Source organism: Poecile atricapillus, chromosome 2 (assembly GCF_030490865.1).
Source record: "Poecile atricapillus isolate bPoeAtr1 chromosome 2, bPoeAtr1.hap1, whole genome shotgun sequence".
Taxonomy (NCBI): domain Eukaryota; kingdom Metazoa; phylum Chordata; class Aves; order Passeriformes; family Paridae; genus Poecile; species Poecile atricapillus.
The window spans coordinates 37949876-37974986 of NC_081250.1; the positions used below are offsets into that span (position 1 = coordinate 37949876).

Sequence of the window (25111 nt, forward strand, 5' to 3'; positions counted from 1 at the left end):
GTGAACTGCTGGAGACATACCTAAATCAGTTCAACTATCCTCTCACAGCAAGATGCAATGCTTTGGTCCTCTTTATCACTTCACCTGCTGGACTCACCACTGGGTGATGGCAGGACCTCTGAACTCACAGCACACTGCACTTCACTGGCAGACTCATGGCTTTATTTCTGCCAGCCCATCGAGCAGTTTCAGCTTGCTGTTGCCACGGAATCATAGGGCTCTGCAGGACCATCTACACTAATGAGGAACCTGGGAACACTTAAAAATTCTCAAAATATGTTCCTGGGATTTTGTTGTGGTTTTGGGGGGGGGGGGGAGTTTGAGAAAAGAATGGTGTTGCCCCAAAGCAACACCCAACAGTGATCTCAGATAAGCATGCCAGCACTTCAAACACCACAGAAGAGCAGGAGCACAACAGTACCGCTGCAATGTGTGCAGAATAAAATCACATGGCAGAGCAAAAGGCAGACTACAGATACAGCTAACAAAGTATTGAACTAGAGATATAATGAGATCCCAAAAAGACTAGAACTGGATCAAACAATAAATGCAATTCATGGCGCATACAGGAATAGACAAATTCAAGAGGGACCTACAGCACTTCATAATCATGCTGAATCAAGATGGTAATAGCAGAAATCGTAACACAGGGCTACAGGTAAACTCAGAGTTTGTGACCACTGACAGCTTGGCTTCCTTCCGCTTTCTAGCAAAAGGGAAATTTCACCTGAATACAAAGGGCCTTTTATACTCAGCATAAGCATGTAATTATTCCTTGAATTTAAGAAATCCATTTTAAATTTAAGCCATTTAACAGGGAGGAGAATGGAAAAAAACATACCTGTTTTACAGCATTTTTGTGGGAAAATATTTCCTCAACCATTTTACTGGAATACAAAAGAAGGGAAACTATCTATCAGTTGTACTAAGAAATCCCTAAGTTTAATTAAATGGTTAACTCAGATAAGCTCTAGTATTATAAGTAAACTGTAGATGTGCAGCAAGAACTCTTAAAGACTTCTCTAAATATCGAATCTACATGTTTAACATAGAAATGGAGCTGTTACTACACATAAATATATTTCAGAATATTGAAACAGAAATTAAGAGTGTCATATAGGACAGGAAAGAGCAAATAAGTTGAAGAATTATTGCATGCTAATTTAATTTTCCAGTAATATATAGTCCATTATATAGTAATTATCAGTGGTATAAAGTCTAAATTATATTACAATGGGAAAATATCTTCTGAATTTAGACTTGGGAACTGAAAGATCTCGACAGCCTTGTGACAGGAAGAAACTTACCCACTTAATCAAAGTGTCAGACACTCAAAAGTGGCCAGAATCTGGTGCTAACAGTGAAGGTCAAGAAATCAAATCAGACTATTTTTCAAAGATGTAAAGAATTTATATATCTACCCCAAAACCCAAGGAGAGCAAATGGATTGGAATACGTAAAATGACATATTTATGCAATCTAGACATAAGTGTAGGAACTCAAATATGAATAACTAGAGTGAAATTTTGCTTCATGGAGATATGACTGCATCTCTAGGGTACTGTTTGTCTTGTTTTCACTTTCATCAAAACTGTTATGACCCCATTGTGCTGGTTTGGGCTGGGATAAGGTCAATTTTCTTCATGGCGAGTAGCAGGTGTCTGTGTTTCGGATTTGTGCTGAACACAGGATTGATAACATAGAGATCTTCTTGCTATTGATGAGCAGGGCACAAGCAGAGACAAGGCCTTTTCTGCTTTCTGTGCTGCCATGCTGGGAAGGAGATTGGGGGTGATCTTATAAGGAGAAACACCTGGCACAGGTCATCCCAACTGACCAAAGGGATATTTTCAACCATACAGCATCATGCCCTCTCTATAAAGTGGGGCAAGAAGGCAGAAGCGGGGGGATGTTTGAAATGATGATGTTTCTCTTCCCAGGCCACCATTACGTGTGATGAGGCTCTGCTTTCCTGGAGATGGCTGAACAGCTGCTTTCCCATGGGAATCAGTGAATTAATTCCTTGCTTCGCTTGCATGCACACACAGATTTTGTTTTCTCTATTAAAATGTCTTTATCTCAACTCATGAGTTTCCCAGCTTTTACCTTTCCAATTCCCTCCTGGATCCCACTGGTGGGGAAGAGTGAGCTGCTGTGTGGTATTTGGTTGCTGGCTGGGGTTAAACCCTGACAGCCATTTAGCTGGGAGAAAGTAGTGATTTCATCATGTAGAATAACCAATTGGATGTGATAACTGACTCCAGAAATTATTTTAGCACTAACTCATAACTGTAGGTAGGTTGCAATGAGGGTGTACAAAGCAGACCACGACAGGTAAACAAGATCATTTGTGTGAGATAAAACTGTTGTATAATAATGCAAAATATTTCCACTTTAAACAGCTGGAAGTATAAGCATAAAATCCTTGATATCTGGGCAGCATCATTCAGGGACTTTGCAACTAGGGAAAAAATTGTTTCTAAAACAGGAACTGAAGTACTGATTTTTATAGCAGCTATCCCACTCTAAGGACAGTCATCATTTGATACTAATTTTAAAAATACAAATTGCATTCTGGATTGTAGAAGGATCTTGATGGGAGGCAAAGATGTGACCTTCCGCATAACATCCTTTTTGAAAACATAACTGCTTCCACAGACATAGTGTGAAGTGCTGCTTGTCACGATCTTGGTTTCAACACCATGCCATAAATTCCCCATGACCCATTAGGGACACTCACTCCATTTTCTTTCAACCAGAATGAAACCGTTATGACATTACATCCTTTCACGTTTAAAATGAAAATAAACACAAAATATCCTTCCCCTTTTATTTTCTCCTCTCTGGCAGCTACTCCTTAGCCACATGGCTCTGCACATGAACCATTGTCAACAGGCTGCTCTGCAGACAACGTTCTGGATGCCACACTCAACAAAACAATCTGTGAAAAGTATTAGACACACATTGAAGAACTCACCCTATTTCACTTCCCATAATTACTGACATGCTGGAACTGACAGCTTCTTATGTCATTCTCTACTTTCTTAAAATGTCTTAAGCAGTGATACAAAGCCTTCAAATTTTTTATTTTTTTTTTAATGTTGTGAATTGTGGAACTGCAGGCACTTCTTTCCTTTTTTAAAAGAGTCTTTTTTTTGCTGAAATTCCACAAAGAATAAGGCAACAAATTTAGAAGAACAGCTGAAAATGTCTTGTATGATGTACTGAAGTTACCACTGAAACTCATCAGCATTCTAGAGAACACTGTATTACAATTTCAAAAGCCCTGCAGCAGCACTAACAAAACACCTCTAGAGTATCCCTCCTCAATTGAGCTATATGACAGGTTATGCAGAAACCCAGCTCTTACAGCAAGGCAGTCACAGTCAGATGTTCCTCAGTATTCCCAATGTAATAACAGTCCACAGAAATCAAAAGAAAAATGGGGAATCTATTTGGAGGGAACAAAACCGAAAAAACAAAACAAACAAACCACAAAATAAGAGAAAACTCCAGCCTTCACCAGTCAATACCTAGAATTAAGAAAGAAGAGACAGAAGTTCCAGTCTACAAGAAGGTGTCTGAACCTCTGTGGGGGAAACCTGGAAGCAGCCTCATACCCTTTGGTCTGTGTGGTTGCAGCTGTGAGACACACTGCTGATTTTAAATGCAGCTATCTTGCCCTGATCGCTCCATATGGGATTATAAAATTTCAGTTTCAAAACAATGCATGAAACTTCTCTGATTGGCATATTTTGGATGCCTTTGAAAGAGGCTGTGAATTCCTAGTTCTTGGGGTAAAAAAAACAGCTTCAGAAGAATACATTTCCTTCTTGCAGTTAATACAAATTAGTTATTTTACCAAAAGAAATGCCAAAATAATATCCCATTACAATGACAGGCAGTAACATAATACTTCAGATTTTTCAGACAATTACCTTAAATACTTCCTGCTCTGCCCAAATGCCATAAATGCATGCAGAAAATTAACTGGCTGGAACAGAGCAAGAGTGGCACTATGCACAACAAATGCAGACATTGTTCTACTTCTTGAGAGACAATAATGTGATTTTTTGGGATTTTGTGGCAGTTTACTAAGTCTGCCAAAAGACTGTGAGTCTGAGGGTAGGAATCAGACAATTTTATTACATTAAGTTAATAGGAGTGATAACACAATTTCCAGTATTTTTACACAGATCTCTGTTTTATACTACAGAGTACAGCAGAACAGGTAGTAATAGGATTCATAAAATCATATTAATAAATGCTACCCAAAACAGTAGGGTTAAATCCTGTAACCACTTAGTATCTGCATCACCTTCCTAATGGAATCGTGAATTTTCTTTCAGAGAGTAAGAGCGCCGATCTATCTTAAAATTTTAAAAATCCATTTCTGCTCCCCAGTGATAAATTGGTTATTGAAACAGTTGGGTTGGTGTGTAAATAACACTCTGATGTTAGATATCCTCCCAGCTCTTGAAAACATGAAGCCCTTAAAGCTTCAGCACTTTAACATATCCTCTGGAGAGCTAATAGAGCAAATCACCAGGAAAGAAAAATTTGGGTACTAGTTTCAATAGCACCCCAGTAGAATGTTTTAAAGCCCCACAGTATGGAAACTGATTGTGCCAGGCACTGCTCTGGCAGCCCCTTGGGAGTTGGGGACATGATATTATGTTTAATTTGCCCATGTAGAAAAGCTAGTTTCTACAGGTGCTGCTATATTTTAAACTTACAGTTTCTGAATTTTAGCTTTTGATTTTAAGATTGCTTTGATTCAGAAAGAATCAGGAAGAGTGAAAATCATTATTTTAATTTGCCTGTCAATGAGTTAAGGGAAAAAAAAAAGGGGCGGTGGATGTGGAGTATTTAATGTATTAATTTCACATTCAGTCCCATAAATGTACACCACTCCAAATTTGATATGGTAAGATAAACTATTTATATATATATATATATATATGTGTTCCTAAATATTTTCAGTGTCCAGGAATACAAAAAAGGCAATAATAAACCTGTATAATCTTCTGGTTTTAATTTTTGCAAAGTGTGTCTTAGCATAAAATTGCTGTGAAATCTCCGCATACTTTCACTTTGTCACATTTCTCAAGAAGTAAGTCAGTTTCCTTGGTTTTGGAATTTAATAACATAGGATACTTAGTGGATTTACCTTCAGCTATGTCTGTAAAGCCATGCTGCTTCTCCACCTCTGTGCCACAAGCTGCAGTGCCCTCCCATGGACATGGAACACCTCACAGGGGAAGGAGCGAACACCCAAACCTGGGCGAGCACATCCTTGCACCCAAGACCCATCAGGTCAGATGGAAAGCCACGATAAGGGAATTTCTCATAAAGGCAGCTGACTGCTACCTGACATCACCCATCAGTGTAAATGCTCAACTTCCTATCCACAGTTATTACTGAAATTACAGAATTTTAGATAAAGGCAGTGTTTCAAAACTGTTCTGGGGTAGTGATTCATGGCCAAAGCTTCCTTTCAGAAATTTCAGCTAGGCTGATGCCTTTAACGAAAATTTAAAGTTTAATAGTAAGCCTAGAACATAACAAAGTTTTTATGAAAACTTGCAAACTTAAAGTAGCAGACAAGCACTGGTTTGGCCTTTTCCCTAAACTGCTTATGTTGCACCTGTCACAAAACACCAGGATATCAACAGAGCAGGGCCACCTTTTATAAACATTGAAGAGTTTCATTCCAGTTTGGCAATAATGCAATAACAGCTGTTTAGGAGTTCATAATTTGAAAGTAATTTTTTTCTACAAAAAAACTAAATATAGCTACAAAAAGTTTAAAGGTATCAAAGCACTTAACAAAACAAAGGGAGAGCACTAACATAATTGTACACTGAAAATCAAACAAACTGCTTTATGAACCAACTATTACAGTTCTTGAGATAATTAATAAACCCTCAATAGAAGTGCAAATGAAAAAGCAGTTTCCTGTAATTTTCCTGTGATCTGCATGATTATAAAAAAATGAACAACTGGGCAGCCCTGCAGGTAAAAAAAAAGTGATCTGCTGTTCGATAGCAAGCCAATCATTTGGATCATATTTTCAATGCAGTGCATTTAAAGCACCTCTCATTATACTCAGAATTGGAAATATTTTTAAGAAATTTTTTTGGAAACTGAAGGTTTCTAACATGGTAGCAGAAATACATCTAGTTAAAGAGAGCATCTGGGACTTGGCTGACTAAATTTAAGCCATTTGAGCAGCCTGTAAAAGGACGAACAGCTGCAAAGGTACAGGATATTTTGATCACAGCATAGGCCACACTTGGGGAGTAGCACATGCAAATTGAGGTACAGTTATACAATGTCCTAATTTCCATTTTGTGTTTTAGCATAGGGCAGCACATACATACAGAGGTATTCCATTTATACATAAATCTGTGTGCCTATAATGTGTGAAATATGGCAACATTTAGCAAAATTTTTCAGAACAAGGAGCACAATGCTCACACAGTTTGAATGAGAAAGTCTCCACTTCCAGACTCACTCAAAAACAAGGCAAGTAAATCTCACCTTTAAACTTGTTTATTTATGGACACTGATTTTATGTTTCCTTTCAACATATATTTTGCAAACTAATCAGACATAGGGAAATTTAACTATGACTATCTAGTAAAAAGCTCAAATTAAAAAGTGTAACAATTTGAAGCACAACTATTCTAAGGAAAAGTTCTTTAATTCTAGTAAAAAATTTGCTGTCTCAGTGTGGGGAAACCACAACTAATGCACAAGCATCATCATTTTCTTTTTATGCATGGATTCTGTTTTCTGTGTTAAAATGCAAAACTTCTACAGCAAGTGTTAATTATAAAAATAAGTAAAACGTACTAAAGAAGTTAAAATGAAGATTTTCATGTAATTCTATATTCAAGAGCCAAAACCAGCTTCACTAATTGCAATTAAAAGATCTCTTTCTCCTTTGCATGGAAATGAGCCATCCTTGGAAACAAACTCAGGAAAGGTGGCAAAAGTTCAGATAAGAAAAGTGCACTTAGAGTACCCAAGTTGAGTAGAAATATATCTAATTAATTGGAAAAAATATTAAGACAATTCTCTGCCATAAACACACTTCAAAGACAAAGCAGTTTTCCTTTTCATCTATCAAAAATATAAAACGTTCATATGAAATTATGGAAAGCACTGTAAACTAATTTCCACACTCACAAAACCTAAACATGTGGTACCTATGTGAGTTTTCATTCTTTTGATATGAAGTTCTTCAAACCACTTTAAGGAAGCCCCATTAATTGTAAGAGAAACCTTATTAGATTTGAAAGATTACAGATTATGGGGGAACATAAAATTATGAAAGAGAAAGAGTAAAGAATGTTTTACAGCCCAAGGAGGTATTCATTCTGCTTTTTAAGTATCTTCCACTTAGAGCATTTACTCAGAGGTGGCACTTACAAAAAGATCAGATTTCTAGCATAGGACAACAGATTGAAACCTATGGCACATATTGCAACTCATCTGGTCCTCCATAAGACATTAATTTCAAAGGAAAACATTTCCCACAAGCCGACAGGAAACCACATCAGACATCAAATGTCTTATAAGTGACATGGGGGTTCACTGTGTGGGAACAGAGCACTAAAGATATTACTCACTCTAGCATCTGCACTTAATTAAATTTGGATTTGAAGTTAAAGAGAGCAGCAACATTTATGTCAAATGCTGGTCAGTCTGGACTTACTAACTTAGTAGAGAAAGAGAAATTAACTTGGATTTTAGGTCATGAAAAAAGTATACCCAGTATACTCATCAGGAGACTGCAAGCAATTTGTAAGACTCTTCAAAGTTAACAGGCTCCCCTAATGTCCCCTTAATGTTACTTAAAACTGTATTTCTCAGTCGAACATATTCTCACTAGATTAACATTTTCATCCCCACTGGAAGCATTCAAGGTAAGTGTTATGCTGTGGCATAAAAAATAACTTTGAAAACACCTTCAAGTATACAGAGCAAGTGATACTGCAGTGAAACCTTTCAAGTATTCCATGGAAAGCCAGTATCAAGTGACTTCTCATAAACCATGACCTAGCCTTCGCATGCTCCTCATATTGAAGATGTTCTGAAAAACAAACCAGGCAAGGCAGTTCAGCATAGAGTTCCTCTTTCCTTTCAAAATCTGATGCAGAGATTAATTCTTTAGCGTGATCCCATTTCTGTAGTGTATCTTGTAAGAATCACTGTGATAGATGAAGAAATATTCTGGAAATATTGCAGGTAACTAGTTTAAATTCCCCAGAGAAGGGGGTTTGAGTGTTGGGGGTTTTTGGTTGTTTGGGTGTGGGGGTTTTTTGTGTGCTTATTTTTTAAACTACGTGCTGTTTCTGGGAATTTTCACATTTACAACTCTCTTAGCTATACACAAAAAAAGTAGTTCTTAAATGCATACTTCTGAGAAGGTAGTTTCCAAATGTACTAATGGGGAAACCACAGCTTAGTAAAAACATAAGCATAGCCTTTATTTCAGAAAAGCTTTTTCTTAAAACAGCAACAATAAAAGAATATTAACAAGAGGGCATTCAGCAATTCAGCAGGAATAACAAACTATAAAATGTGAATGGTCCTGTCACAAGATTAAAGTATGGTTCAAGACAGAAATCATCTTACTTATCTATGAGTCCATTTCTACAATCCCTAGAGCAGAGGTCTCTGTTAGTGAGCAAAATAAAGTTCTTAAACTGCAATATTTATTCGTACATCATCTTTGAAACTCGGAGAGGCAAATATTAATGCCATATTCCAAAACAGCACACTTTGAATGAAACCACACAGGACAGATCTTTGTGGAACAGTGCAAAAATATGCAGGACTCCCATGAACCCACCCACCCAGACCGCTGGTGGCAGGAGAAGATGCCAGTGTCTGCCAAGGAAGATTAGATTCCTCTGTGATCAGGAGTAATGCTGGCCAGGAAATATTAGCATATGGGTCATCAAAGGTTGTCTTTGGAGGGGCTTAACATTTTTGCTACATAAGCTAAAGCCAAGACAGCATTTTCAAGCTGTTATCTTTTACTCCAGAAATGCATCTCCTGTTCTACTATTAGCCTTTCAAATAATGTTTCAGCAAGGAAGACTTATTCTCTCTGGTTTTGTCATGGATTATTTGGCTTTAGATGATGTGAAAACAGATAGATTTCTCCTCAAAGCAACATAGTGCTAAGTTGTAGACTATCAAGCTTCTTTTGATCATTTCAAAAAACAGAACTAGAAAGTAGAACTGTTAAGCACTCCACCTGTCAAAAAAAGCTAGACTTGTATTTCATTTTAATGTAGTCTGGCTGGTACCTTAATGTAATGTATCTGTAAATCCCCAAGAAATTCAGGTCAGGCTAGAAGAAGCACTACAACTTAGCATATAATACAAGCAATGTTGCAAAGTCACATTTAGGAAAACAATCAACCCTTGCTTCAGTGTTGATGTTCACCAGCAATAGCTGGGAATATTTAGGTAAAAAAGTGGCAACATCAGATGGTATATTCAACAAGATATCCTGCCACAATACTTCTTTGGCTTTCAGAGAGACACAAGACTTCCTGTGGTGAAAACAGACAATATGACTTGAAAGGAAGAGCATGCTTTTGTCTTTTGGCTAGCAGTAAAAATAAAATAAGAAGTACTAAATCCAGAAGCTTTATTACCAACCGTATTGAGAATGGAACCAGGGGAGTTTCTTCAGCTGAAGCAGCAATGCCTATCATAATCATGGCTGTAACCTAAAAAGCTGGGCTGTAAAACATTATTTTCTTCTTGCCCATACTCTGCCTGCAGTGCTGCCATTTGAACCAGCTACTTAACCAGAATGCACAGCCAGAAGATTAATTTTGGAACTCAGAGACATCACAGAAATGTCCTGGTTTTTTGCATTTGTAAAGCCATATCCCTATACTTATTACCCAGTCAGCACACTGAAGGCAGTGGAAGAAAAGCCTATACTTTGGTCTCAAAAAAAGAATCTCCATTTAAAGCATCAAATGCTCTAAAGACAGTTTGTCTCCAAACACAAGGTTCTCTTTAGATCACAGTCTAGAAGATGCACAGTCCTGCTCTGGCACATAAGATGTAAAGTCTGTTCATGAAGTGATCTTCCCACACTTCTTGCCTTTCCAGAAGACAACTTCACAAAGCAGTGAACTATTTAGAAATTCCTAATGCCAGAAGAAAACTACTAGAACATCAAATAATATGTAAACAACAACCTGACAAAGTGGTGAGCCACAAGGGAAGAAGGATCAATATAACCCTATTGGCAGAAATGCCAATCCTTCTTACAGAGAAAAAAAAAATGTATTTCAATTTATTTCCTATTACTAAGTGCTTTAATTACAATCAATTTAGCTTGTAACATCAAGAACTAATTTAACTGGCATAATCATCACTAAATGATGAAGGCTTTTAATTGAAAATGTTGCATTATTCCCTCACCACAGTATAAATGGGAAATAGATTGATTAAACTACCTAAAAATGTTAGGAGAAAAAAAGAATAAAAAAAATCTTTGTCACTTTCTCGGAATGTTAACCAAGCACTCGTACATCTATTAGAGCATGGGAATCCTGTTTCAGTCCAAGAGGAATAACTTTTGTGAAAGAAAAGTTGCTGCTGAAAAGATTCAAATTTCCAGATTTCTCCTTTTCTTATATGCTGTCATTATGAAGGCTACAATGAAACCTATTTTTTCTCTTGGGGACTCCTACCTCTAGTTTAAAGAGTTAAAATTGACATCACTGTACCACAAATGTCTGGAAAAGCAATATCTTCAAATAAAACTACCAAGAGTCATTCTAGAATGCAAAAATGGGCAGATATATTCTATTGTTCCAAATATGTAGCATCATTATTTTAAGCCACCTGTTTTTAAAGTGGTCACTGATTTTTCCTGCATTTCCCAATTTATAACAACATTGACTGAAGGTATTTCCTGCAGAACAGAAGAGACATGCACATCAGGCAAAATACTTCTCCATGGAAGTGCAAATGCAGCAGTATTCTCTAATCATTAAAACCTATATATGTCCTAAGTTTGTATAATCTTTTCATTAATTAGAAAGCATTTCTGTTACCTAGATATACACATGAAAGAGTAATCAAGGATAAACCACACTATATGACTGTTGAGAAAGCTGTAAAAATGCAAGAGTATTTTTAAATCTCTCAATAAATATAGGCTGAGTACAACTTTTACAGTAAATAATTTATTTTCTAGAAGAACACACACACATAATTAAAGTAAAAATAGGGAGCTTTTATAGTAACACTCAAACTTCTGGTAAAGCTCTTGACAGAAATAAGCTGTGTTGATTTTAAATTGCTGACATAGAATGTACATTAAGTACTTTCTTTTAAAATTCAAATACTTCACTGGACATTTGCAAAAGACTATTTTTAAATTTATGACTGACATTTTCTGATAGTCAAATATTACCTAAAAGAAACAAAAAAGGAAATGTTACTGTAAAATTAAATAGAAAGGAAGTAAATCAAAAAGAGTTCTGCTCAAACAGCTGTTACCAAAAGCTTGTGGAAATACACACACTGAAAAATTATATTAATAGCAGCTGCAGATGGTTTTAAAATCCATCCATCCCTTACAGCTAAAAGGGCTATGCAAAACTGATGATAACAACAGCAAAAAGTCACTACAGTGACAGAAGCCTCTGTGCAGGAGCAGCAGATCCTCAGAGAACAAAGCTCTGAACGGCTGATGGAAGTGCATGGAACCACAGCTCGTTGGCATGAGCCTCAGTATTTGACCATGATTCTTTGGCATGTACACTTCAGCCTCAGAGGAGTTCAACTACGCTTCAGAGTAAAATAATTTATGAATATGGCTGGTATTGAAAGCTTGTGCAGATTCCAGTTCTTAATCCTATCTTTACATCTCATAAATTGAGCATTATAAGAAATTATGTAGCTACAAATTTCCATTCTTATTCTCTGCAGAATTACTTGTAATTTTGTTATTATCCCTATCACAATGTACATAGCATAAATAATATTTATGCTGTAAGTTATTCTGATGTCCTAAGAGGAGTAAAATGTTTCATTTTTAGCACATTAAAAAAAAATTCCTTAACTATAGTTGGGGGTTTGTCCAATTTGGGGTTGGAAGAGATACATGAGTTTGTTTTCTTGGTTGTGACTTGGTTTTCTCTGTTTGGGTTTTTGTTGTTGTTGTTTGTTTTGTCATTGTTTTGAGAATAAGAAAATCCTCAAACTAAAATTCACTAAAATTAAGCTAAAAAATTAGCTTAAGCAGACATGCAGGTATTCTAACAAACCTTTCTTGTGTCAAGGTTTGAGAAAATAAACATAGCTGACTATTCCATCTGCAATCCTAGAAACATACCAATATAACCAGAGTTCTCTTCAGAAATTTACGACAATAGATGTGCTAAGAAGACAAAGTTTAATACACATTACAAGCCGAACAGTCAGAAATTATTACCAGATGAAACTTCTTAAAGGATAAAAGTCCCTGAACAAAACCAAGTTTTACACCACTGCTTTACAAGATACTTAAATATATAATTGATTCTCATTAGGGAGCTCTGGATAAAGAAAGAGAAGTACCACAGGTTTTGGTGAAAATACTTAGACTGCTGAAAATGAAAAAGCGCATTACCTGTCAGATTTGGAGTATAAATGTCAGACAGGCAAGCCACAACAACTGAAACCTGAATAATATATCCTTCACTCAAGTTCTGGTTGCCAGAAACTGATTGCAAGATTTTGAGTGAGTCAGAACATGTGAATGTTTCATATTCCACACCTGCATTTGGGCTGGCTGAGAAATTTTATCTACTTACTAATTTCCCCACTGGTATTACAAATAGGTAGGTGAAAACGCCTGCTGGAATACTGGATAATTTGCCAGATGAGAGCTGTTATAAACTACTTCTTACAGCAGAACACTGAGGACCTGCAGTCCCTACTGCCACAATGCTCTCCCATAAAGCAGATGAATAAACAGTTCATAAGTAAACAACTTAAAATGTACTAAATTTTTTAAGTGATTCCACTGTAATCATTGATGTGTTAGAAATGTCAAGGCAGCCATAAATTCATGATAATTAGCCATCAAAACAAGGCTAATTTAAATGCAGTTATTAAATGTTGGGAAAATTAATTAAGCTCAAATGCTAAATACTAAAACTTAAGTCTCTAATCGAGAAAGAGAAATTTGGGTTTCAGCCTGTAAACTTTGCAATAAGATAGACAGAAATCAGGTTTTGTGAAAGTTTCAATTCCTAAAAGCATGGCTCTATCTCGTTTCCTTGAATTTACTTTGAAAAAAAATATATAAATGAAGGAATGGCTGTAACATCCAGAGTCCTAAGGTACTAAGACTAAACTCAGTAAGTTGTGAAGGAGAATTATCTGGGCTCTAGTCCACCTGATTTTTAAATGGGCCATTCATTAATATAAATCTCTATGACTGGCAAGTTAAATGCTAGTTTAAAAAAGTTTATTTTCTATTTACACACGATTTCCATTTACTGCTATGGTCAATTCTATTAAGAAATGCTGTTGGTAAGAAGCAGACATTCAACAGCAATGTGCAGCATCCTACAGCAAATAAGAACCTGATGTGATCGAAAACTCGTGTTTGAAAAGAAGTCATTGAACACTTCATGAAAGAGCAGATTTCCAGATTTATAAAACCCTTATTTCAAAGCTATCCAGATTTTAAATCACCTTTTTTTTTTCTTTATCTTTATTCCACCTTGAATATTTTTTGGTTTGTTTTCAGTTTTAGCTAGGAATTTGCAGTGTGAGAACAAGTTGTTGGGCAGGCTGATATGTCAGCTTCATGTTTAAATAAACTAAAAAGCATAGTCATCTTAAGCAATACTTTCCTGGTTAAACAAACTACTGTTTATTCTCTTAAATGAGTAGGAAAAAAGAGTTAGAGAACCCACAATGTACAAATTTACTGAGGAAGAGACATATTTAGAACTGTTGGGCAGAGATTGGGTCCCTTAAGAAGGGAAAATAAATACATAAATAAAAAGCAAGTTTCACACTCATTGCTATCCTTTTCCTGGCACCAGAGTGTTTTAAATAAATTTGCTCAGTCATTAACTAAGTAGCTGGATAACACTTAATTAGACCATATTATCACCTGTTCTTTAGGTTATGTACATCAGGAAATTAAGAAGTCCAACCTCAAACTGTCAGCAGTCCTTTCCAATGCCCTTTTAGTGCTCTCATCAGAGGCCAAGATGCTGGTGCAAGTCCATTGTTTGCTCTCACTGTACTCTTTGATCTGAGCTCCTTAATGTGAACTGAAAGAGGTAAGTAGCATCTCACAAGATCTGACCTGAAATGTTTTCCTAATCTCCATCTATCCAGGAGTTTGCTCATGCTAGGAATGCTGATTTGAGTTTCCAGCACCAGGAAAGAGGGTCAAAAATTTGGCAACAATTTGACTAAGTGTTACAGTTTAATTAGCCTATTTATTTTCACTTATCGTTCCACATGAGACCAAAACACACAATTAAGAAAGACACACAAAAATCTTCTACCAAATGACTCATCATCACTCTCTAATGAGAATATTTTCAAAGGTAACATCTCAAAAGTTAAGCACACTTACCAGAAAATAATGACCATTCCTCCAAATCTTTATACTAATAATACTGGAAGTATATCTAATATTATAAGGAGGAAAGAAGAAAAGCATCTAGCTATTAGTGACCAGAAGCTATTTAGTTGTCTTTGATAAAACAGCATGTTTATTGTAATACCAAAACACCAAAACAAAGCTGGTTTAGCAAAGAACAGTCAGAAAACACATTGCACAGAAAGGGGAAGGATTTGTATTCTGGAGAAAGGCTCACAGAATGGAGACAGAGAAGAGAAGAGAAATAATGAAGAGAATGATGCTGGAGAGGAAAATAGGATGGGAAGAAAACAACTGAAGAATAAGAAAAAAACATAGTTAAAAGGATTTATATTCAAGGGTATAATAACCACGCATTTTTCAGGACATATCTTAGCATAGTTTTCAAATTTGGGCTAATTTACATAGTCTGGAAATGCAGAATTAAAGGTCTCCTCAGCACATTTTCTTTCCATCTCCCTCCCTAAGTACTTTACCTCCCTAAGTACGCTCTGAATTAAACTGAAATAAATTCTTTGATGTGCAGGAGAGAAAATGCCAAAAGGTCAAGAGGCAGTTTCATTGTAACTACTTCAAAGAACACTATGTTTCTGTGTATTCTTTTACAACATTATATTAATTTAATACTACATTTCTCTTTCAGAAATGGGCCATTCAGCATACTGACTGCAAAGCATCTACTGAATAATGGGAAAACGCTACTCAAGCTCCTGCATATTTACAAAACAATGTGAATCTATAACCATTTACATCCAAGATTCTGGACTACAAATTCTGTAAGGAACATGAAAAACAGTGCTAAGAGTATTTGACAAAAACCCAGGCTATGTTTCAAATCCTCACACCCCATTCAGCAGATAAATTCAACTGTGTTCCACTATAAGACTGAAAACCTGATACACTGGCCTTCTCCACAAAGCCAGAATAAATAAATCCTTTATTGTGGATCTTTCCTGCCCTTCTTTTGCCCCCAGATAATTGCTTTCTTTAATGCTCTCTTCACCAAAAATAAATAGAGACTCAGTTTAAGCTGAAATAGAAGCCGAACATGGCTTGAATCTCTTTTTTTCTCCCCCCTCCCCAGCTCATCCAGAGTTCCTGTGGTAGAGCCCATTAGGAGTGGATGAAAGCAGATAGCTCAAAGCCCACATAGTTATTCCTGGGTTTAAATACAGATTGGAAATGAATGTCCTGTGGATAAATGTCTGTGAAAAACACAGAGGAGAATAAGTGCTTGGGAGATTAAGAGATTTACTGTAACCTCTGTGAAAGCTGAACATTTAAAGGGCAGGAATTCTTCATTTTTCAATCAGCAAATTTAAAGCGGCACAGATTTATACATTATCTCAGCAACTAATTAAAACCCTCTGTATGTGGGTACATGTGCATGCATATACATACTTTTATAAATCAGCACATGCATGTTACTAACAGATTATGGGAATATTCTGGTCAGCAACATTAATATAAATGTTAGATTTCTTAATTTGTTTAAATGGCACTTTGGCTACTTCATAAAATCATTTCAGTTGGTAAAGACCTCTAAGATCACCGAGTCCAACAATTCTCTGTAATTGATCAAGATCCCTGGCTGAATTGAAGGCAAATAATTTCTTCTTGTTACTAGAACAATACATCCTCAGTAAAATAAATTCAGCTGCAACTTGGTTTTACAATTCTCCCCTCTTTATGCTTGCTTGATCATTTTTATTACCTATTACTCATGGGAAACCTAAATGTAGACATGTTGAGGAACTGCCTATGACAAACCTGCCAGATTTTATTGCTATTTTCTTGCCCTATTTCTCCCTTTAATGCAGGAAAACTGAAAGAACACAGAAATTCAAGTGTACAAATAACACACCAAAAGTTAAATATAATAGTCACATGCCTGAAGATCCTGCTCTCCTGCTGAGGCCACGCACGGACAACAGCATATACTGAATCCATACATTGTGTGATTAATCCTGGCCTTGCTGTTTCTGAAATTGTGAACATTCAGAAGCTGAAATACACAAACAAACCCCTGAAGTGGAAATGTGACTGCTGAATATTGCTCACTCTCCTATTTTGCTTGAGTGCTATGCTTCAGAAAGAGTATCCAGATCTAGGAGGCTCTCAGCATTCTCTATGACCAGAGTCACCAGCTTGCCTACCCTTCATCTGTCCCTGTCCTACATTGCTCCCTTTCAAACTGTAGCCAAGGGCAATATTCTCATAAATATCTTTGATACAGCAAATCCCTAAGGATTCTAGCAGTGGGATTCATGTAGAAAATAAACACAATCACATTCTTATGCATCTGATCTCACCTCCCAAAGGCATTTAAAAAATCACAGATCAAGCCCCCAAGCATTTACTCAGAAAAAACCCTTCCAGAATTTGCCAGCAGCAGCTTCAAACACCAATGCACTGCCAGGTAAATTAAATACCCACCAGGGCTTTTTTTACTAATTGCAACAAGTCAAGGATGTTAGAATCTACTATACCTGTGAGAATATTAGGTCTTGTATGTTAACTGAACAATAAAAACTTGTTACTTTGATCTCCACAAAGAAGAAAAAGTATTAAAAAATGCTGTAAACTTCTGAGCAATTCTATAAACATCATGAAAATAAAGCTGCCAACACTTTCAGTATTCAGTTTGTAATGAAGCTGAAAGGGAGCTTCTGAGGGAATTATTTCTTTGCAATTTAATTTGAGAGAAAGTTATGTCTGAATGCCAAGATTCATCAGCAAAGAAAAACAAAGAAGAAAAACGGCTGCATATTACAAGGTGAATTTAGGAAAAAAAAACCAAAAAAAACAAAGTAATAAACCTTAATTTTAATTTTTGATGCTACTGGTACTTTGTGCTAATCATAGTATTATTCTAGGGTCTTCACATTCCATCTGCCTTACATAGTGCTAAGGGTAACAGCATCCCCAACCCCAGGACTGCCAACATAGCAAATATAATGTTACCATATGGTATTAAAAAATTCCATACACATCATGATCTAATTAAACTGGTGATAGAAGGACAACTGATGATACTGCAACACAACAAATATGCTCTGTGTCTTTTTATACTCTAAGAGATTTTTTTATTCCAGTAAAGTACAGACTGAGGTATGTTTTATGTTTCTGTGAGAAAAATTCCAAGGCTCACCCAAGGCTTTCTGTGCAAGGAGACCTGGACTCCTCAGAGGAAATGCGTGATTTATTGCTCAGTACTTAAGTGCTAAAAATATATATTAAATAAATTGGGATAAATCTTTCTTGTGCTGAGTCGGGTGGGAAGGTTGGTTTTGCATTGTGCTGTCTTGCTACTATTTATATGGGGTAAAAATACACTGCATTCAAGACATACAACTGTGTCTTGAAACATAGTTCCAGTTACTAAGAATTTTTATTTTTTAAGTTGTGTAGCATGGAAGCATTAGTTTTAAAGTCTGGACTTGAAAAAACAAAGCAGAAAATTAAGGTATCATTGAATCCAGAAAGTTGAGAAATGCCACAGTTGAACTTTGGCGTCTTTAACTTGCTCAAAAGCAAGCAGTTCTCAGATAAGCATTTCACTGAAGCTTTCCTCAGACAAGGACTGTGAACTCTTTTCCCTGGGTTCCTTGAAGAAGAAGGAGGGAGAAACGAGAGTGGCAGATCTGGGGAGAGTATTGGGTTTGTGCATATGTCTTTTGCTTTTTCAGCTTGCAATGGAAGAACATTCCAACTTCTGCTGGGTAATTTACACCAACCTGCCGGTGTCTGGCACAATGAGCCCACCATCTGAGTAGGAAATGTATGCACCAGGCACTCAAATTAATGTGACATATGAATTCTATGGAAATTTATGCTAATTTCCTTAATGGCTTCAAGATGGTCAGGAAACAAAATATATTCTATGTTTTGTCAGGTTTTCAATTACTTCAACATGCAAGACAAACAGTTCCCTCCCCTATTCCATAGTCATCCCCACAGTTGTTCATTTACTCATTTTATTTCCTGTATTTGTTTATATAATAATTTCCTATATTTGTTTTTACCTCTGCTAGTTAATCCTACCCTATAAAAACTAATTTTCATTACTAATTTTCTCATCAAATCAGGAAAAAGCACTGACCAACCCCATCCAAATCCTACTATCCCCTAATTAGCCAGTCTCCTCATGTCGCTACATTGATTCCATTTCATTCTGCATAAATGCAAAGCTTGTTCAGGGGTTCATGCCACTATTCACAGGGTGTTGTGAAGGGCATTTTACTACCAAAGAGGGCACTTCTCCACAGGAGCCAAGGCTTTCTAAAGTTTTCCGTGAGATTAAACAGTATGAGCCTAACCTGATGCATTGTTACAGCAAAATGGTCCATCAGGAAGCTGCTGTTGGCCAGATTAGTGCCCTCGGTATGGGTAATATGCTGTCTTTCCCATAGGGCTTCTTTGGGTCACAGTAGGTGCTTTTCAACCTCACACAATATCAAGAGAAAAAGAGACTTAGGTTCATTTTTACACCAAATAAACAAACTGAGCACATTTCAAAATCCTGCTGTGCTTTGTGCATTATTTCTGTCTGCACTGATTTCAAGAATGTTGTGAAATGCTTTATTATCGAAGGAATATAAAGGATGAAGCAGATATCATTTATTTTCATCCACTCCTTGTCTTTCTGAAGAAACTGTTCTATTAACTCACCAGCTCTGCCATTTTGTGTTTGCACATGCTGCTTCAGCCAGGACATTTGAACACAACATTTGTAGCAGGTGAACGGGGGAGCATGGGGGGTTCTGTCAGAACACATTAACCAGAAATCCTTTGGATATTCACAAACAGTAAGTCAGGATGACAAGTCTCTTTCTCGGTAACTTTGGGGATCAGATATGGTCGAATGCTCAAGCTTTCTGTGATGACACTTCATAAAATAGCCATAGTTAGTTAGCAAAAGAAGAAAGCAATATTATGAAGATTATTCTCCAAAGAAATTCAAAAAGAGTGACCACAGGAAGGAATACAAGATGTTACTACAAAACAGCAGGGATATCTTAATAACACTGTATAGTAACTATACCACTCCATATTCCATGAGGGAAAAAAAAAAAGTCTTGCATATAGATATGATGTGTCATTAACCCTATCAACAACTTACACAATTCTAGAGATCTGTCAGAAGTAATAATGCCTATTCTTGCTAAGGGTTGATTTATATCAACTGTATTGTAATATGAATACTATGTGTGAGGAGTTTTCTTGACTTTACTGAATAGAACAATATAATCATTTAAGAAAGGAAAAACCTTACAACACCAAGAAAGAGCAGGTTTTCTAGACTATAAAATTTTCATGTGAATAAAAATAATAAAAATTGAGTTAGAAGAAATATAACTCATCTTTCTTGACCATTAGAAAAATTCTATTCCTGCTGAGCTTCACTTAAAATCATCATAAATATGATTTCTGATTTGAGAAAATAAACAGACACTTTTTGGAAAATAGTTTAGAATTTGGAAAATAATAAATTGCTGCAACAATTCAGAAAAAAAAATAATCAAAAAAACCACAAAACAACCAAATAAAAAAACCACCAGTGACTACACTTTCCAAAAATTAAAAACTGCTGACCACCATACAGGACTCTGGGCTAATCAGCAGATGGTGCACAAATGCACTCCCTATAAGGCACAGCACTGGAATTTTCTGCCAAACTAGCCAAGAGCTAAAAAATTCTTATGCAGACTAAGAATAAAGTGTACATGTGTGTGTATGAATATATAATCACTGTACTCAGAAACACACGTATTCAAAATTGACCAGACTCCCTGATACACTCACTGAGGTGGTTTTGTAGGATGGGCTGTATGCAGTATCAAAGGAAAAACCAAATAAAAAGCAGATTATTTACATTACAACAAATTTTACAGGCATACAACAGATTAAACTGACCTACACTAAAAATTTTAGCCTGTACTGAGACAAAAAGTAATTTATAACAGATATACAGCACTAAAGAAATAAAATTGAGTCAATCTGTTGAAATAAACTCTTATGGCTTGCAAAACAATTAATAAATTGGTAAAACGAAATTTTTTTTCTTGAATAGTACTGAAATGTCTATGCCAGCTATAAGCTAATTTAGTTGTTCTTTCTTTAGATGTAATATTATTTGTTTCCACAGTCTTTTAATTTGGAGTGCTCCTAAGACCAGAGAGGCTTGCCACTGTTCTTGAAAGAATTTCTTTCACAGTAAAAAGTCTTTAAATGACAACACTGCAATTCTGAATATTATGTACTTCTTAAAGCCTGACAGTTCCAGGATCTTCTCTTTAGCTTTCTCAAGCATATGTCACCTTGTTTTGACAAGGGTCACTGGCATCAAAAGAGTCAGTGATAAAATCAATACAATACAGTGAATTACTGTGGCAGTGTTTTCTCCTAAATATTCCAAGATTTTTAAAAATTAGCAGAACTCTTTTACTGATGTGTAAATAGAAAACCATGTTTCCCTTAACAGACAAAAATTAGTTTTCAATTAAGAATAATTTAATTTCATGATGACATGTGATTGGTCTGAGAATAAACCAAACAAATGCAAAAAAAAATAAACAAATTCAATATCAATTACTGGATAATTTTTCTAAGGAGCTGTTTGATCACTGCAGTACATGACAGAGTCTACTGTCAAAATCTTCAATGATTTAGGTTATAGCTAATTAATTTTAAGAAAAGGAAAGTTTGAAAGGTTATTAATATTGGCCTTCTATGAAGATCACATCTATCTCAAAACATCAAGATGGCATCTGATGTTCTTTACTGCAACCTGCAGCATCTATTCTTCCCTCTGTCATTGCTAATGACAGAAATAAAGGTCTAAAACCAAGATCCATGTATGCTGGTAGCTTTTTTCCTAGATTTCCTCTTTTAGAGGACAAGAATTTTATTTTTATAATCTCTGTCTAGACAGACTGCAACATGGATCAACAGCATTCTCATTATATGCTACAGGCAATTTGACGAAAAAATAAAGGTAGTAAAAAAGGCTTTAACAGCTTTTAACATCTCAGAGCCTTTCAAAGATTACAGAATTTACTGAATTTGTTTTGCTTCTGCCAAATACCATCACCATCCTGACACTGAGTGGAATTTTCTTGGTTATGTTTTCCTTTTTAAACACACAGTTATGTAGAAAAATCTAAGCCTTTGCGTATATATATCATGATCCTGCCTAATATAAATCAGGCAAGTAGGCCTCTGAACATTTAAAACTTAAGTTTTCCCAATATTTTCCATAGAACCTTAGAAAAATTAAGGTGGAAAGGTATCTCTGGAATTTACTTAACCTCCTGCCTAAAGCAGAAATAATTTCAAAGTTAGATCAGGTTGAGTTCTTAAAATCTCCATGGAAAAATTTCTACATCCTCAGTGGTCAACTTATTCCCATCCTTACGCACTTTTAACCTGAAGTTCTGAATGCTTCTATCCATATATCTAACCAGAACTTTCTTTGATGATGCTTCCCTTTTGCCCTTTCATATACCCCATCTTCTACCTAAAAACCCCTCGAGGAAGCTGAAGACTGCAAGAGGATCCCCCATGAGCCCTTCTTTTCTTCACAGTAAATAAATCCAGCCTTGTCAACCTCTCTTGGTGAATCGCATGCTCAGGTAACCTGACCATCATGGTGAAGCTCTTCCACACCCACTCCCTTACAGATGAGATGGCTCTCCTGCCCTGGGGGCCCAAAACTGGGCACAGCACTGTCCCAGTCTGCAGTTCATGAATCCCCTTCAACTTTTTGTCCACAAGGACACCCAAGTCTATTTTCACAAAGCTGCGGTATCAAACGTGTTGAAAATGGAGCCGAGCAGAGTCAGAACTACAGTCTTGTAAAGGTTTTCTTCAGTTTGATGACCAAATAAAATAAATAAATAAAAATGTTTGCTACTATTTTTTTTTTTAAAAAAAACATGATAATAATTTTAAAATAAGGTGCAAATCAAAACAATATCCTACAAAAAATCTAGGACATCATCAGAATAGATAAGACTGCAGACTAAGAAAAAAGCCAAAATTCTATTGTGTTTTCCAAGTAGAAAAACATCCATTCACAATGCAAATTGTCAAGGTTCAAACATCTGTTTGGTTTGAGAATAGGAATAAAAGTGGACGGAGGAAATTTTTATTCACTTTTAAACAGTATTGTTACTTCTTTTGGGATGGATTGAGAATTAATCAAAGGCAGGAATGGAGTTCTCATGGTCAAAAAAGGACAGATGAGTTGTTAAGTATTCCCAAATGGGACAGGTTCAACAGAAGAAAACCCAGTTTCTGAATAATCTTTGACAAAATTACTAACCAACAGGAGTCAAAATACCAAAGTGAGTAATTTTTACATTTCCAGTTTTTTTTTCACCGTACTTCACCAGGAATGAAATTGCTTAAAGATGACAAAATGTATGATCACAAAATTATTCTTCATTAACTTTCTTTTTTCTTCTACATTTTAGAATTCAGCACAGAGAGAGACTCTGCATATTGGTTCTAATAGTCATTATGCTGCTAAAGCCTGTAAAAGAGAGACATTCAATCTTGCTTTTATAATGAAAAATTTGTTATATTCTGTATAATAAATTATACATCATCCCCACCAGGGAGGACTTCCATTTAAAAACATATTATCCTGACAAAGTTTCTAGACGAGTATTTTTAAAATCTGAATTTTTATTACAGAACAAAGTATTACTAAACAAAGTATTACTTAACATCAAGTGAGCTGCTCTGCTTAAAATTAGTGTATCTTTCCAACTCTCTAATTTCATATTTATGGAAAAACTGGGGGGAAATCTTGATTATGTCTATATGCTGTCTGCATGGGAACTCCCATTAGACTGTACTGAGCCACCATTAATTTCCTGAACAGAGTAAGGAACTTGCCTCCTCCTCTTGAAATCAACAGGTTTTGAAGTTAATTTCACTGTCACTTGTCTTAAATCTCCCATTCTGAGATATATTTTCCCCTACTGAGAAATATGTCAGAAGATAAGAGGTTGACTAAATATTTCAGTGACATGACAGAATTTTAAATCTGAGGGGACATAAAAGCTACAAATAAGTAAAAGTCAGCAGTAGTGAAATTTGTCTCACATTTGATAACTGCTGGCTTTTTTCTTCTACTCAGATATAGCTCAAAAGTTCTGCATGAATTCTGTGATATTCTAAAAAATTTAAAAATTAATGCTACATGAGACATACAAAATTATCATTTTATGGTTTAATTGAAGAGTACAGACCTATTTACTTACTTCTTACAGAAATAAGAAAAGCAACTAAATATGGGAAAAGCCAGCTCTTAGGAAATTAATACCAGGAAATGTTGATAAACTTAGTGCGTTGTCATGACACATAGAAGATCTGTTGCCTACCAGATGCCAGTGCAGGGGAAAAAAAAACCCATCATATTAAAAGAAGACAAGTTACTGAGAAGGTCTGGATGGAAGCCATGGTCATCATAATCTATATTGGACCTAGTGATATAAGCAGAACTAAATGGAGAGCCTGCAGAACAGGTTTCAACAGTTTGTTATCTGTACATACAAGATCAAATGCCAGCGTTCTCAGAAATGAGAATGGTGCCACACTCAGGGAGAAGCAGAGAATGGCAGACCAACACCTCACACTGTTCAGAAACAACACAGATGGACACAGGCTGCTTTCAGAGTAACTGAACTTTATCCAGCTAATTTAGCATTGATTATCAATACTCCCGCCACAGTTAAAACATGAAGATATCAGTATTAAGGGTAGAGAAAAACTAGTTCAGATAAACAGGCTGTATGGCAGGTCCTAGCCTCAAAAAAAAAAAAAAAATTAGAAAGAGGCTATATATATTGATGCTAAATAGAAGTTCAAAGAGAAAGGTGCCCCATTTTTTTCAAGTGTATTTTAAACACAAATTTGAGGACATAAAGGGCAGTTATTTTTCAATATGGAAGAAAGAGTTGCGCAGCTAGGAGCAACATAAAGGCCTGGAAACATGACATTATAAATGTTTAAAAAGGACAAGCAAACTGTGACAGAACAGTATTTGGAATATGCAGAGTAAGATCTGTGAGTATGGAAGATTAAATGTAGCAAGCAGGCACAGGGTGGATGACAATTTTCACCCTCTAAACTGCACATCACAGCAGCCTTTGTGTGCTGTTGAGGACAGCTCTAAGTACTCCATCCTCCCTATCTTCATATAGCTCTTAAAAACCCTCTCCACATGTGCTAAAAGGCAGCAAAGGACCCACTTTTAAACTTGTTCCAGCCGCTGTTGAATTTCTCTTGGACAAACACCCACGTCCTTTGGATGAAGGCAATCTACTGAGCATCTCGCTTCAAGATGGTAAAAAGGAGGGCACTCTACACAGCGGGGGGCATTAAAAGAAACTCTGTGCAGTATTATATTCAGGTAGAAAACAATTCTTTGTAACT

The 25111-nt window shown here is 36.1% G+C and overlaps 1 long non-coding RNA gene across 1 annotated transcript; it reads left to right on the plus strand.

The window, feature by feature from the left end:
• Positions 1-8118: 8118 nt before the first annotated feature.
• On the plus strand, positions 8119-15921 carry LOC131576636 (uncharacterized). The gene is made up of 3 exons (XR_009277022.1): positions 8119-8256; positions 14176-14336; positions 15309-15921. It is a non-coding gene; the product is annotated as an uncharacterized LOC131576636 (long non-coding RNA).
• Positions 15922-25111: the final 9190 nt, after the last annotated feature.